Consider the following 14,728-nt stretch of genomic DNA (forward strand, 5'->3'; position numbering starts at 1 on the left):
GTAGTTTGTATTTGAAGATATTCTTTTTGCCACTAAAGGCCCCTAAACGCTCAGAATGTCCACCGGCAGTTTCTACAGAAAGAGTGTTTCAGAAATGCTCTATCAAAGGAAGTTTCAACTGTGTTAGTTGAATTCGCAGAACAGAAAGAATCCTCACAGAATGCTTCTGTGTAGTTTTTAATTGAAGATATTTCTTTTTCCACTATAGGCCCCTTAGTGTTCTAAATGTCCACTTGCAGTTTCTACAGAGAGAGTGTTTCAGAACTGCTGAATCAAAAGGAAGGTTCAACTCTGTTTGTTGAATGCACAGAACAGAAAGAAATTTCACAGAATGCTTCTGTGTAGTTTTTATTTGAAGTTATTCCTTTTTCCACTATAGGCCCCTTAGCGCTCCGAATGTCCACTTGCACTTTCTACACAAAGAGTGTTTCAGATGTGCACAATCCAAAGTAAGGTTCAACTCTGTTTGTTGAATGCAAAGAAGAGAAAGAAGTTTCACAGAATGCTTCTGTGTTGTTTTTATTTGAAGATATTCCTTTTTCCACTTAAGGATCCTAAGCCCTCCAAATGTCCACTTGCAGTTTCTACAGAAAGAGTGTTTCAGAACTGCTCAATGCAAAGTAAAGTTCAACTCTTTTAGCTGAATGCACAGAAAAGAAAGAAGTTTCACAGAATGTTTCTGTGTAGCTTTTATTTGAAGATAGTCCTGTTTCCACTATAGGCCCTTTATCGCTCCGATTGTCCACTTGCAATTTCTACAGAAAGTGTGCTTCAGAACTGCTCATTAAAAAGTAAGGTTCAACTCTGTTAGTTGAATGCACAGAACAGAAAGAAGTTTCGCAGAATGCTTCTCTGTAGTTTTTATTTGAAGATATTCCTTTTTCCACATTAGGTCCCTCAGCGCTTCGAACTTCCGCTTTCAATTTGTACAGAAATAGTTTTGCAGATCTGCTGAACCAAAAGTAAGGTTCACTTCTGTTGGTTGAATGCGCCTAAGAGAAAGAAGTTTCACAGAATGTTTCCGTGTAGTTTTTAGTTGAAGATAGTCCTTTTTCCACAATAGACCCCTTATCGCTCTGAATGTCCACTTGCAGTTTCTACTGAAAGAGTGTTTCAGAACTGTTCAATCAAAAGTAAGGTTGAACTCTGTCAATTGAATGCACGGAACAGAAAGAAGTTTCGCAGAATGCTTCTGTGTAGTTTCTATTTGAAGATATTCTTTTTGCCACTAAAGGCCCCTAAGCGCTCAGAATGTCCACCTGCAGTTTCTACAGAAAGAGTGTTTCAGAAATGCTCAAAGGAAGGTTCCACTCTGTTAATTGCGCAGAACAGAAAGAATCCTCACAGAATGCTTCTGTGTAGTTTTTATTTGAAGATATTTCATTTTCCACTATACGCCCCTTAATGCTCTGAAAGCCCACTTGCAGTTTCTACAGAAAGAGTGTTTCAGAACTGCTGAATCAAAAGTAAGTTTCAACTCTGTTAGTAGAATGCACAGAACAGAAAGGAGTTTCAGAGAATGCTTCTGTGTAGTTTTTATTTGAAGTTATTCCTTTTTCCACTATAGGCCCCTTAGCGCTCCGAATGTCCACTTGCAGTTTCTACAGAAAGAGTGTTTCAGAAGTGTTCAATCAAAAGTAATGTTGAACTCTGTGAGGTCAATGCACAGAACAGAAAGAAGTTTCGCAGAATGCTTCCGTGTAGTTCTTACTTGAAGATATTCCTTTTTCCACTAAAGGCCCCTTAGCGCTCAGAATGTCCACTTACAGCTACTGCAGAGAGAGTGTTTCAGAGCTGCTCAATTAAAAGTAAGCTTCAACTCTGTTAACCGAATGTTCAGAGCCCAAAGAAGTTTCACACAATGCTTCTGTGTAGTTTTTATTTGAAGATATTTCTTCTTCCACTATAGGCCCCTTAGTGCTCTGAATATCCACTTCCAGTTTCTACAGAGAGAGTGTTTCAGAACTGCTGAATCAAAAGTAAGGTTCAACTGTGTTAGTTGAATGCACAGAACAGAAAGAAATTTCACAGAATGCTTCTGTGTGGTTTTTATTTGAAGTTATTCCTTTTTCCACTATAGGCCCCTTAGCGCTCCGAATGTCCACTTGCACTTTTTACAGAAAGAGTGTTTCAGATGTGCACAATCCAAAGTAAGCTTCAAGTCTGCTAGTTGAAAGCGCAGAACAGAGAGAAGTTTCACAGAATACTTCTGTGTAGTTTTTATTGGAAGATATTCCTTTTTCCAATGTAGACCCCTTAGCGATCGGAATGTCCACTTGCAGTTTCCGCAGAAGCAGTGTTTTAGAACTGCTGAATCAAAAGTAAGGCTCAACTCTGTTAGTTGAATGCAAAGAAGAGAAAGAAGTTTCACTGAATGCTTCTGTGTTGTTTATATTTGCAGATATTCCTTTTTCAACTAAAGGATCCTAAGCCCTCCAAATGTCCACTTGCAGTTTCTACAGAAAGAGTGTTTCAGAACTGCTCAATGCAAAGTACAGTTCAAATCTTTTAGTTGAATGCACGGAACAGAAAGAAGTTTCACAGAATGCTTCTGTGTAGCTTTTATTTGAAGATACTCCTCTTTCCACTATAGGCCCTTTAGCGCTCCGATTGTCCACATGTAATTTCTACAGAAAGTTTGCTTCAGAACTGCTCACTAAAAAGTAAGGTTCAACTCTGTTAGTTGAATGCACGGAACAGAAAGAAGTTTCGCAGAATGCTTCTCTGTAGTTTTTATCTGAAGATATTCCTTTTTCCAATAGAGGACCCTTGGCGCTCCAATTGTTCACTTGCAGTTTCCCCAGAAGGAGTGTTTCAGAACTTCTCAATCAAAAGTAATGTTAAATTCTGTTAGTTGAATGCACAGAACAGGAAGAAGTTTCGCAGAATGCTTCTGTGTAGTTTTTATTTGAAGATATTCCTTTTTCCACATTAGGTCCCTGAGCGCTCCGATTTTCCGCTGTCAATTTGTACAGAAATAGGGTTTCAGAAAGTTGAACTCTGTCAATTGAATGCACGGAACAGAAAGAAGTTTCGCAGAATGCTTCTGTGTAGTTTGTATTTGAAGATATTCTTTTTGCCACTAAAGGCCCCTAAACGCTCAGAATGTCCACCGGCACTTTCTACAGAAAGAGTGTTTCAGAAATGCCTTATCAAAGGAAGTTTCAACTGTGTTAGTTGAATGCGCAGAACAGAAAGAATCCTCACAGAATGCTTCTGTGTAGTTTTTAATTGAAGATATTTCTTTTTCCACTATAGGCCCCTTAGTGCTCTAAATGTCCACTTGCAGTTTCTACAGAGAGAGTGTTTCAGAACTGCTGAATCAAAAGTAAGGTTCAACTCTGTTTGTTGAATGCACAGAACAGAAAGAAATTTCACAGAATGCTTCTGTGTAGTTTTTATTTGAAGTTATTCCTTTTTCCACTATAGGCCCCTTAGCGCTCCGAATGTCCACTTGCACTTTCTACAGAAAGAGTGTTTCAGATGTGCACAATCCAAAGTAAGGTTCAACTCTGTTAGTTGAATGCAAAGAAGAGAAAGAAGTTTCACAGAATGCTTCTGTGTTGTTTTTATTTGAAGATATTCCTTTTTCCACTTAAGGATCCTAAGCCCTCCAAATGTCCACTTGCAGTTTCTACAGAAAGAGTGTTTCAGAACTGCTCAATGCAAAGTAAAGTTCAACTCTTTTAGCTGAATGCACAGAAAAGAAAGAAGTTTCACAGAATGTTTCTGTGTAGCTTTTATTTGAAGATAGTCCTGTTTCCACTATAGGCCCTTTATCGCTCCGATTGTCCACTTGCAATTTCTACAGAAAGTGTGCTTCAGAACTGCTCATTAAAAAGTAAGGTTCAACTCTGTTAGTTGAATGCACAGAACAGAAAGAAGTTTCGCAGAATGCTTCTCTGCAGTTTTTATTTGAAGATATTCCTTTTTCCACATTAGGTCCCTCAGCGCTTCGAACTTCCGCTTTCAATTTGTACAGAAATAGTTTTGCAGATCTGCTGAACCAAAAGTAAGGTTCACTTCTGTTGGTTGAATGCGCCTAAGAGAAAGAAGTTTCACAGAATGTTTCCGTGTAGTTTTTAGTTGAAGATAGTCCTTTTTCCACAATAGACCCCTTATCGCTCTGAATGTCCACTTGCAGTTTCTACTGAAAGAGTGTTTCAGAACTGTTCAATCAAAAGTAAGGTTGAACTCTGTCAATTGAATGCACGGAACAGAAAGAAGTTTCGCAGAATGCTTCTGTGTAGTTTCTATTTGAAGATATTCTTTTTGCCACTAAAGGCCCCTAAGCGCTCAGAATGTCCACCTGCAGTTTCTACAGAAAGAGTGTTTCAGAAATGCTCAAAGGAAGGTTCCACTCTGTTAATTGCGCAGAACAGAAAGAATCCTCACAGAATGCTTCTGTGTAGTTTTTATTTGAAGATATTTCATTTTCCACTATACGCCCCTTAATGCTCTGAAAGCCCACTTGCAGTTTCTACAGAAAGAGTGTTTCAGAACTGCTGAATCAAAAGTAAGTTTCAACTCTGTTAGTAGAATGCACAGAACAGAAAGGAGTTTCAGAGAATGCTTCTGTGTAGTTTTTATTTGAAGTTATTCCTTTTTCCACTATAGGCCCCTTAGCGCTCCGAATGTCCACTTGCAGTTTCTACAGAAAGAGTGTTTCAGAAGTGTTCAATCAAAAGTAATGTTGAACTCTGTGAGGTCAATGCACAGAACAGAAAGAAGTTTCGCAGAATGCTTCCGTGTAGTTCTTACTTGAAGATATTCCTTTTTCCACTAAAGGCCCCTTAGCGCTCAGAATGTCCACTTACAGCTACTGCAGAGAGAGTGTTTCAGAGCTGCTCAATTAAAAGTAAGCTTCAACTCTGTTAACCGAATGTTCAGAGCCCAAAGAAGTTTCACACAATGCTTCTGTGTAGTTTTTATTTGAAGATATTTCTTCTTCCACTATAGGCCCCTTAGTGCTCTGAATATCCACTTCCAGTTTCTACAGAGAGAGTGTTTCAGAACTGCTGAATCAAAAGTAAGGTTCAACTGTGTTAGTTGAATGCACAGAACAGAAAGAAATTTCACAGAATGCTTCTGTGTGGTTTTTATTTGAAGTTATTCCTTTTTCCACTATAGGCCCCTTAGCGCTCCGAATGTCCACTTGCACTTTTTACAGAAAGAGTGTTTCAGATGTGCACAATCCAAAGTAAGCTTCAAGTCTGCTAGTTGAAAGCGCAGAACAGAGAGAAGTTTCACAGAATACTTCTGTGTAGTTTTTATTGGAAGATATTCCTTTTTCCAATGTAGACCCCTTAGCGATCGGAATGTCCACTTGCAGTTTCCGCAGAAGCAGTGTTTTAGAACTGCTGAATCAAAAGTAAGGCTCAACTCTGTTAGTTGAATGCAAAGAAGAGAAAGAAGTTTCACTGAATGCTTCTGTGTTGTTTATATTTGCAGATATTCCTTTTTCAACTAAAGGATCCTAAGCCCTCCAAATGTCCACTTGCAGTTTCTACAGAAAGAGTGTTTCAGAACTGCTCAATGCAAAGTACAGTTCAAACCTTTTAGTTGAATGCACGGAACAGAAAGAAGTTTCACAGAATGCTTCTGTGTAGCTTTTATTTGAAGATACTCCTCTTTCCACTATAGGCCCTTTAGCGCTCCGATTGTCCACATGTAATTTCTACAGAAAGTTTGCTTCAGAACTGCTCACTAAAAAGTAAGGTTCAACTCTGTTAGTTGAATGCACGGAACAGAAAGAAGTTTCGCAGAATGCTTCTCTGTAGTTTTTATCTGAAGATATTCCTTTTTCCAATAGAGGACCCTTGGCGCTCCAATTGTTCACTTGCAGTTTCCCCAGAAGGAGTGTTTCAGAACTTCTCAATCAAAAGTAATGTTAAATTCTGTTAGTTGAATGCACAGAACAGGAAGAAGTTTCGCAGAATGCTTCTGTGTAGTTTTTATTTGAAGATATTCCTTTTTCCACATTAGGTCCCTGAGCGCTCCGATTTTCCGCTGTCAATTTGTACAGAAATAGGGTTTCAGAAAGTTGAACTCTGTCAATTGAATGCACGGAACAGAAAGAAGTTTCGCAGAATGCTTCTGTGTAGTTTGTATTTGAAGATATTCTTTTTGCCACTAAAGGCCCCTAAACGCTCAGAATGTCCACCGGCACTTTCTACAGAAAGAGTGTTTCAGAAATGCCTTATCAAAGGAAGTTTCAACTGTGTTAGTTGAATGCGCAGAACAGAAAGAATCCTCACAGAATGCTTCTGTGTAGTTTTTAATTGAAGATATTTCTTTTTCCACTATAGGCCCCTTAGTGCTCTAAATGTCCACTTGCAGTTTCTACAGAGAGAGTGTTTCAGAACTGCTGAATCAAAAGTAAGGTTCAACTCTGTTTGTTGAATGCACAGAACAGAAAGAAATTTCACAGAATGCTTCTGTGTAGTTTTTATTTGAAGTTATTCCTTTTTCCACTATAGGCCCCTTAGCGCTCCGAATGTCCACTTGCACTTTCTACAGAAAGAGTGTTTCAGATGTGCACAATCCAAAGTAAGGTTCAACTCTGTTAGTTGAATGCAAAGAAGAGAAAGAAGTTTCACAGAATGCTTCTGTGTTGTTTTTATTTGAAGATATTCCTTTTTCCACTTAAGGATCCTAAGCCCTCCAAATGTCCACTTGCAGTTTCTACAGAAAGAGTGTTTCAGAACTGCTCAATGCAAAGTAAAGTTCAACTCTTTTAGCTGAATGCACAGAAAAGAAAGAAGTTTCACAGAATGTTTCTGTGTAGCTTTTATTTGAAGATAGTCCTGTTTCCACTATAGGCCCTTTATCGCTCCGATTGTCCACTTGCAATTTCTACAGAAAGTGTGCTTCAGAACTGCTCATTAAAAAGTAAGGTTCAACTCTGTTAGTTGAATGCACAGAACAGAAAGAAGTTTCGCAGAATGCTTCTCTGTAGTTTTTATTTGAAGATATTCCTTTTTCCACATTAGGTCCCTCAGCGCTTCGAACTTCCGCTTTCAATTTGTACAGAAATAGTTTTGCAGATCTGCTGAACCAAAAGTAAGGTTCACTTCTGTTGGTTGAATGCGCCTAAGAGAAAGAAGTTTCACAGAATGTTTCCGTGTAGTTTTTAGTTGAAGATAGTCCTTTTTCCACAATAGACCCCTTATCGCTCTGAATGTCCACTTGCAGTTTCTACTGAAAGAGTGTTTCAGAACTGTTCAATCAAAAGTAAGGTTGAACTCTGTCAATTGAATGCACGGAACAGAAAGAAGTTTCGCAGAATGCTTCTGTGTAGTTTCTATTTGAAGATATTCTTTTTGCCACTAAAGGCCCCTAAGCGCTCAGAATGTCCACCTGCAGTTTCTACAGAAAGAGTGTTTCAGAAATGCTCAAAGGAAGGTTCCACTCTGTTAATTGCGCAGAACAGAAAGAATCCTCACAGAATGCTTCTGTGTAGTTTTTATTTGAAGATATTTCATTTTCCACTATACGCCCCTTAATGCTCTGAATGCCCACTTGCAGTTTCTACAGAAAGAGTGTTTCAGAACTGCTGAATCAAAAGTAAGTTTCAACTCTGTTAGTAGAATGCACAGAACAGAAAGGAGTTTCAGAGAATGCTTCTGTGTAGTTTTTATTTGAAGTTATTCCTTTTTCCACTATAGGCCCCTTAGCGCTCCGAATGTCCACTTGCAGTTTCTACAGAAAGAGTGTTTCAGAAGTGTTCAATCAAAAGTAATGTTGAACTCTGTGAGGTCAATGCACAGAACAGAAAGAAGTTTCGCAGAATGCTTCCGTGTAGTTCTTACCTGAAGATATTCCTTTTTCCACTAAAGGCCCCTTAGCGCTCAGAATGTCCACTTACAGCTACTGCAGAGAGAGTGTTTCAGAGCTGCTCAATTAAAAGTAAGCTTCAACTCTGTTAACCGAATGTTCAGAGCCCAAAGAAGTTTCACACAATGCTTCTGTGTAGTTTTTATTTGAAGATATTTCTTCTTCCACTATAGGCCCCTTAGTGCTCTGAATATCCACTTCCAGTTTCTACAGAGAGAGTGTTTCAGAACTGCTGAATCAAAAGTAAGGTTCAACTGTGTTAGTTGAATGCACAGAACAGAAAGAAATTTCACAGAATGCTTCTGTGTGGTTTTTATTTGAAGTTATTCCTTTTTCCACTATAGGCCCCTTAGCGCTCCGAATGTCCACTTGCACTTTTTACAGAAAGAGTGTTTCAGATGTGCACAATCCAAAGTAAGCTTCAAGTCTGCTAGTTGAAAGCGCAGAACAGAGAGAAGTTTCACAGAATACTTCTGTGTAGTTTTTATTGGAAGATATTCCTTTTTCCAATGTAGACCCCTTAGCGATCGGAATGTCCACTTGCAGTTTCCGCAGAAGCAGTGTTTTAGAACTGCTGAATCAAAAGTAAGGCTCAACTCTGTTAGTTGAATGCAAAGAAGAGAAAGAAGTTTCACTGAATGCTTCTGTGTTGTTTATATTTGCAGATATTCCTTTTTCAACTAAAGGATCCTAAGCCCTCCAAATGTCCACTTGCAGTTTCTACAGAAAGAGTGTTTCAGAACTGCTCAATGCAAAGTACAGTTCAAATCTTTTAGTTGAATGCACGGAACAGAAAGAAGTTTCACAGAATGCTTCTGTGTAGCTTTTATTTGAAGATACTCCTCTTTCCACTATAGGCCCTTTAGCGCTCCGATTGTCCACATGTAATTTCTACAGAAAGTTTGCTTCAGAACTGCTCACTAAAAAGTAAGGTTCAACTCTGTTAGTTGAATGCACGGAACAGAAAGAAGTTTCGCAGAATGCTTCTCTGTAGTTTTTATCTGAAGATATTCCTTTTTCCAATAGAGGACCCTTGGCGCTCCAATTGTTCACTTGCAGTTTCCCCAGAAGGAGTGTTTCAGAACTTCTCAATCAAAAGTAATGTTAAATTCTGTTAGTTGAATGCACAGAACAGGAAGAAGTTTCGCAGAATGCTTCTGTGTAGTTTTTATTTGAAGATATTCCTTTTTCCACATTAGGTCCCTGAGCGCTCCGATTTTCCGCTGTCAATTTGTACAGAAATAGGGTTTCAGAAAGTTGAACTCTGTCAATTGAATGCACGGAACAGAAAGAAGTTTCGCAGAATGCTTCTGTGTAGTTTGTATTTGAAGATATTCTTTTTGCCACTAAAGGCCCCTAAACGCTCAGAATGTCCACCGGCACTTTCTACAGAAAGAGTGTTTCAGAAATGCCTTATCAAAGGAAGTTTCAACTGTGTTAGTTGAATGCGCAGAACAGAAAGAATCCTCACAGAATGCTTCTGTGTAGTTTTTAATTGAAGATATTTCTTTTTCCACTATAGGCCCCTTAGTGCTCTAAATGTCCACTTGCAGTTTCTACAGAGAGAGTGTTTCAGAACTGCTGAATCAAAAGTAAGGTTCAACTCTGTTTGTTGAATGCACAGAACAGAAAGAAATTTCACAGAATGCTTCTGTGTAGTTTTTATTTGAAGTTATTCCTTTTTCCACTATAGGCCCCTTAGCGCTCCGAATGTCCACTTGCACTTTCTACAGAAAGAGTGTTTCAGATGTGCACAATCCAAAGTAAGGTTCAACTCTGTTAGTTGAATGCAAAGAAGAGAAAGAAGTTTCACAGAATGCTTCTGTGTTGTTTTTATTTGAAGATATTCCTTTTTCCACTTAAGGATCCTAAGCCCTCCAAATGTCCACTTGCAGTTTCTACAGAAAGAGTGTTTCAGAACTGCTCAATGCAAAGTAAAGTTCAACTCTTTTAGCTGAATGCACAGAAAAGAAAGAAGTTTCACAGAATGTTTCTGTGTAGCTTTTATTTGAAGATAGTCCTGTTTCCACTATAGGCCCTTTATCGCTCCGATTGTCCACTTGCAATTTCTACAGAAAGTGTGCTTCAGAACTGCTCATTAAAAAGTAAGGTTCAACTCTGTTAGTTGAATGCACAGAACAGAAAGAAGTTTCGCAGAATGCTTCTCTGTAGTTTTTATTTGAAGATATTCCTTTTTCCACATTAGGTCCCTCAGCGCTTCGAACTTCCGCTTTCAATTTGTACAGAAATAGTTTTGCAGATCTGCTGAACCAAAAGTAAGGTTCACTTCTGTTGGTTGAATGCGCCTAAGAGAAAGAAGTTTCACAGAATGTTTCCGTGTAGTTTTTAGTTGAAGATAGTCCTTTTTCCACAATAGACCCCTTATCGCTCTGAATGTCCACTTGCAGTTTCTACTGAAAGAGTGTTTCAGAACTGTTCAATCAAAAGTAAGGTTGAACTCTGTCAATTGAATGCACGGAACAGAAAGAAGTTTCGCAGAATGCTTCTGTGTAGTTTCTATTTGAAGATATTCTTTTTGCCACTAAAGGCCCCTAAGCGCTCAGAATGTCCACCTGCAGTTTCTACAGAAAGAGTGTTTCAGAAATGCTCAAAGGAAGGTTCCACTCTGTTAATTGCGCAGAACAGAAAGAATCCTCACAGAATGCTTCTGTGTAGTTTTTATTTGAAGATATTTCATTTTCCACTATACGCCCCTTAATGCTCTGAATGCCCACTTGCAGTTTCTACAGAAAGAGTGTTTCAGAACTGCTGAATCAAAAGTAAGTTTCAACTCTGTTAGTAGAATGCACAGAACAGAAAGGAGTTTCAGAGAATGCTTCTGTGTAGTTTTTATTTGAAGTTATTCCTTTTTCCACTATAGGCCCCTTAGCGCTCCGAATGTCCACTTGCAGTTTCTACAGAAAGAGTGTTTCAGAAGTGTTCAATCAAAAGTAATGTTGAACTCTGTGAGGTCAATGCACAGAACAGAAAGAAGTTTCGCAGAATGCTTCCGTGTAGTTCTTACTTGAAGATATTCCTTTTTCCACTAAAGGCCCCTTAGCGCTCAGAATGTCCACTTACAGCTACTGCAGAGAGAGTGTTTCAGAGCTGCTCAATTAAAAGTAAGCTTCAACTCTGTTAACCGAATGTTCAGAGCCCAAAGAAGTTTCACACAATGCTTCTGTGTAGTTTTTATTTGAAGATATTTCTTCTTCCACTATAGGCCCCTTAGTGCTCTGAATATCCACTTCCAGTTTCTACAGAGAGAGTGTTTCAGAACTGCTGAATCAAAAGTAAGGTTCAACTGTGTTAGTTGAATGCACAGAACAGAAAGAAATTTCACAGAATGCTTCTGTGTGGTTTTTATTTGAAGTTATTCCTTTTTCCACTATAGGCCCCTTAGCGCTCCGAATGTCCACTTGCACTTTTTACAGAAAGAGTGTTTCAGATGTGCACAATCCAAAGTAAGCTTCAAGTCTGCTAGTTGAAAGCGCAGAACAGAGAGAAGTTTCACAGAATACTTCTGTGTAGTTTTTATTGGAAGATATTCCTTTTTCCAATGTAGACCCCTTAGCGATCGGAATGTCCACTTGCAGTTTCCGCAGAAGCAGTGTTTTAGAACTGCTGAATCAAAAGTAAGGCTCAACTCTGTTAGTTGAATGCAAAGAAGAGAAAGAAGTTTCACTGAATGCTTCTGTGTTGTTTATATTTGCAGATATTCCTTTTTCAACTAAAGGATCCTAAGCCCTCCAAATGTCCACTTGCAGTTTCTACAGAAAGAGTGTTTCAGAACTGCTCAATGCAAAGTACAGTTCAACTCTTTTAGTTGAATGCACGGAACAGAAAGAAGTTTCACAGAATGCTTCTGTGTAGCTTTTATTTGAAGATACCCCTCTTTCCACTATAGGCCCTTTAGCGCTCCGATTGTCCACATGTAATTTCTACAGAAAGTTTGCTTCAGAACTGCTCACTAAAAAGTAAGGTTCAACTCTGTTAGTTGAATGCACGGAACAGAAAGAAGTTTCGCAGAATGCTTCTCTGTAGTTTCTATTTGAAGATATTCCTTTTTCCAATAGAGGACCCTTGGCGCTCCAATTGTTCACTTGCAGTTTCCCCAGAAGGAGTGTTTCAGAACTTCTCAATCAAAAGTAATGTTAAATTCTGTTAGTTGAATGCACAGAACAGGAAGAAGTTTCGCAGAATGCTTCTGTGTAGTTTTTATTTGAAGATATTCCTTTTTCCACATTATGTCCCTGAGCGCTCCGATTTTCCGCTGTCAATTTGTACAGAAATAGGGTTTCAGGAAGTTGAACTCTGTCAATTGAATGCACGGAACAGAAAGAAGTTTCGCAGAATACTTCTGTGTAGTTTGTATTTGAAGATATTCTTTTTGCCACTAAAGGCCCCTAAACGCTCAGAATGTCCACCGGCAGTTTCTACAGAAAGAGTGTTTCAGAAATGCTCTATCAAAGGAAGTTTCAACTGTGTTAGTTGAATTCGCAGAACAGAAAGAATCCTCACAGAATGCTTCTGTGTAGTTTTTAATTGAAGATATTTCTTTTTCCACTATAGGCCCCTTAGTGTTCTAAATGTCCACTTGCAGTTTCTACAGAGAGAGTGTTTCAGAACTGCTGAATCAAAAGGAAGGTTCAACTCTGTTTGTTGAATGCACAGAACAGAAAGAAATTTCACAGAATGCTTCTGTGTAGTTTTTATTTGAAGTTATTCCTTTTTCCACTATAGGCCCCTTAGCGCTCCGAATGTCCACTTGCACTTTCTACACAAAGAGTGTTTCAGATGTGCACAATCCAAAGTAAGGTTCAACTCTGTTTGTTGAATGCAAAGAAGAGAAAGAAGTTTCACAGAATGCTTCTGTGTTGTTTTTATTTGAAGATATTCCTTTTTCCACTTAAGGATCCTAAGCCCTCCAAATGTCCACTTGCAGTTTCTACAGAAAGAGTGTTTCAGAACTGCTCAATGCAAAGTAAAGTTCAACTCTTTTAGCTGAATGCACAGAAAAGAAAGAAGTTTCACAGAATGTTTCTGTGTAGCTTTTATTTGAAGATAGTCCTGTTTCCACTATAGGCCCTTTATCGCTCCGATTGTCCACTTGCAATTTCTACAGAAAGTGTGCTTCAGAACTGCTCATTAAAAAGTAAGGTTCAACTCTGTTAGTTGAATGCACAGAACAGAAAGAAGTTTCGCAGAATGCTTCTCTGTAGTTTTTATTTGAAGATATTCCTTTTTCCACATTAGGTCCCTCAGCGCTTCGAACTTCCGCTTTCAATTTGTACAGAAATAGTTTTGCAGATCTGCTGAACCAAAAGTAAGGTTCACTTCTGTTGGTTGAATGCGCCTAAGAGAAAGAAGTTTCACAGAATGTTTCCGTGTAGTTTTTAGTTGAAGATAGTCCTTTTTCCACAATAGACCCCTTATCGCTCTGAATGTCCACTTGCAGTTTCTACTGAAAGAGTGTTTCAGAACTGTTCAATCAAAAGTAAGGTTGAACTCTGTCAATTGAATGCACGGAACAGAAAGAAGTTTCGCAGAATGCTTCTGTGTAGTTTCTATTTGAAGATATTCTTTTTGCCACTAAAGGCCCCTAAGCGCTCAGAATGTCCACCTGCAGTTTCTACAGAAAGAGTGTTTCAGAAATGCTCAAAGGAAGGTTCCACTCTGTTAATTGCGCAGAACAGAAAGAATCCTCACAGAATGCTTCTGTGTAGTTTTTATTTGAAGATATTTCATTTTCCACTATACGCCCCTTAATGCTCTGAAAGCCCACTTGCAGTTTCTACAGAAAGAGTGTTTCAGAACTGCTGAATCAAAAGTAAGTTTCAACTCTGTTAGTAGAATGCACAGAACAGAAAGGAGTTTCAGAGAATGCTTCTGTGTAGTTTTTATTTGAAGTTATTCCTTTTTCCACTATAGGCCCCTTAGCGCTCCGAATGTCCACTTGCAGTTTCTACAGAAAGAGTGTTTCAGAAGTGTTCAATCAAAAGTAATGTTGAACTCTGTGAGGTCAATGCACAGAACAGAAAGAAGTTTCGCAGAATGCTTCCGTGTAGTTCTTACTTGAAGATATTCCTTTTTCCACTAAAGGCCCCTTAGCGCTCAGAATGTCCACTTACAGCTACTGCAGAGAGAGTGTTTCAGAGCTGCTCAATTAAAAGTAAGCTTCAACTCTGTTAACCGAATGTTCAGAGCCCAAAGAAGTTTCACACAATGCTTCTGTGTAGTTTTTATTTGAAGATATTTCTTCTTCCACTATAGGCCCCTTAGTGCTCTGAATATCCACTTCCAGTTTCTACAGAGAGAGTGTTTCAGAACTGCTGAATCAAAAGTAAGGTTCAACTGTGTTAGTTGAATGCACAGAACAGAAAGAAATTTCACAGAATGCTTCTGTGTGGTTTTTATTTGAAGTTATTCCTTTTTCCACTATAGGCCCCTTAGCGCTCCGAATGTCCACTTGCACTTTTTACAGAAAGAGTGTTTCAGATGTGCACAATCCAAAGTAAGCTTCAAGTCTGCTAGTTGAAAGCGCAGAACAGAGAGAAGTTTCACAGAATACTTCTGTGTAGTTTTTATTGGAAGATATTCCTTTTTCCAATGTAGACCCCTTAGCGATCGGAATGTCCACTTGCAGTTTCCGCAGAAGCAGTGTTTTAGAACTGCTGAATCAAAAGTAAGGCTCAACTCTGTTAGTTGAATGCAAAGAAGAGAAAGAAGTTTCACTGAATGCTTCTGTGTTGTTTATATTTGCAGATATTCCTTTTTCAACTAAAGGATCCTAAGCCCTCCAAATGTCCACTTGCAGTTTCTACAGAAAGAGTGTTTCAGAACTGCTCAATGCAAAGTACAGTTCAAATCTTTTAGTTGAATGCACGGAACA

The sequence above is a fragment of the Symphalangus syndactylus genome, chromosome 14 (assembly GCF_028878055.3).
Source record: "Symphalangus syndactylus isolate Jambi chromosome 14, NHGRI_mSymSyn1-v2.1_pri, whole genome shotgun sequence".
Lineage (NCBI taxonomy): Eukaryota > Metazoa > Chordata > Mammalia > Primates > Hylobatidae > Symphalangus > Symphalangus syndactylus.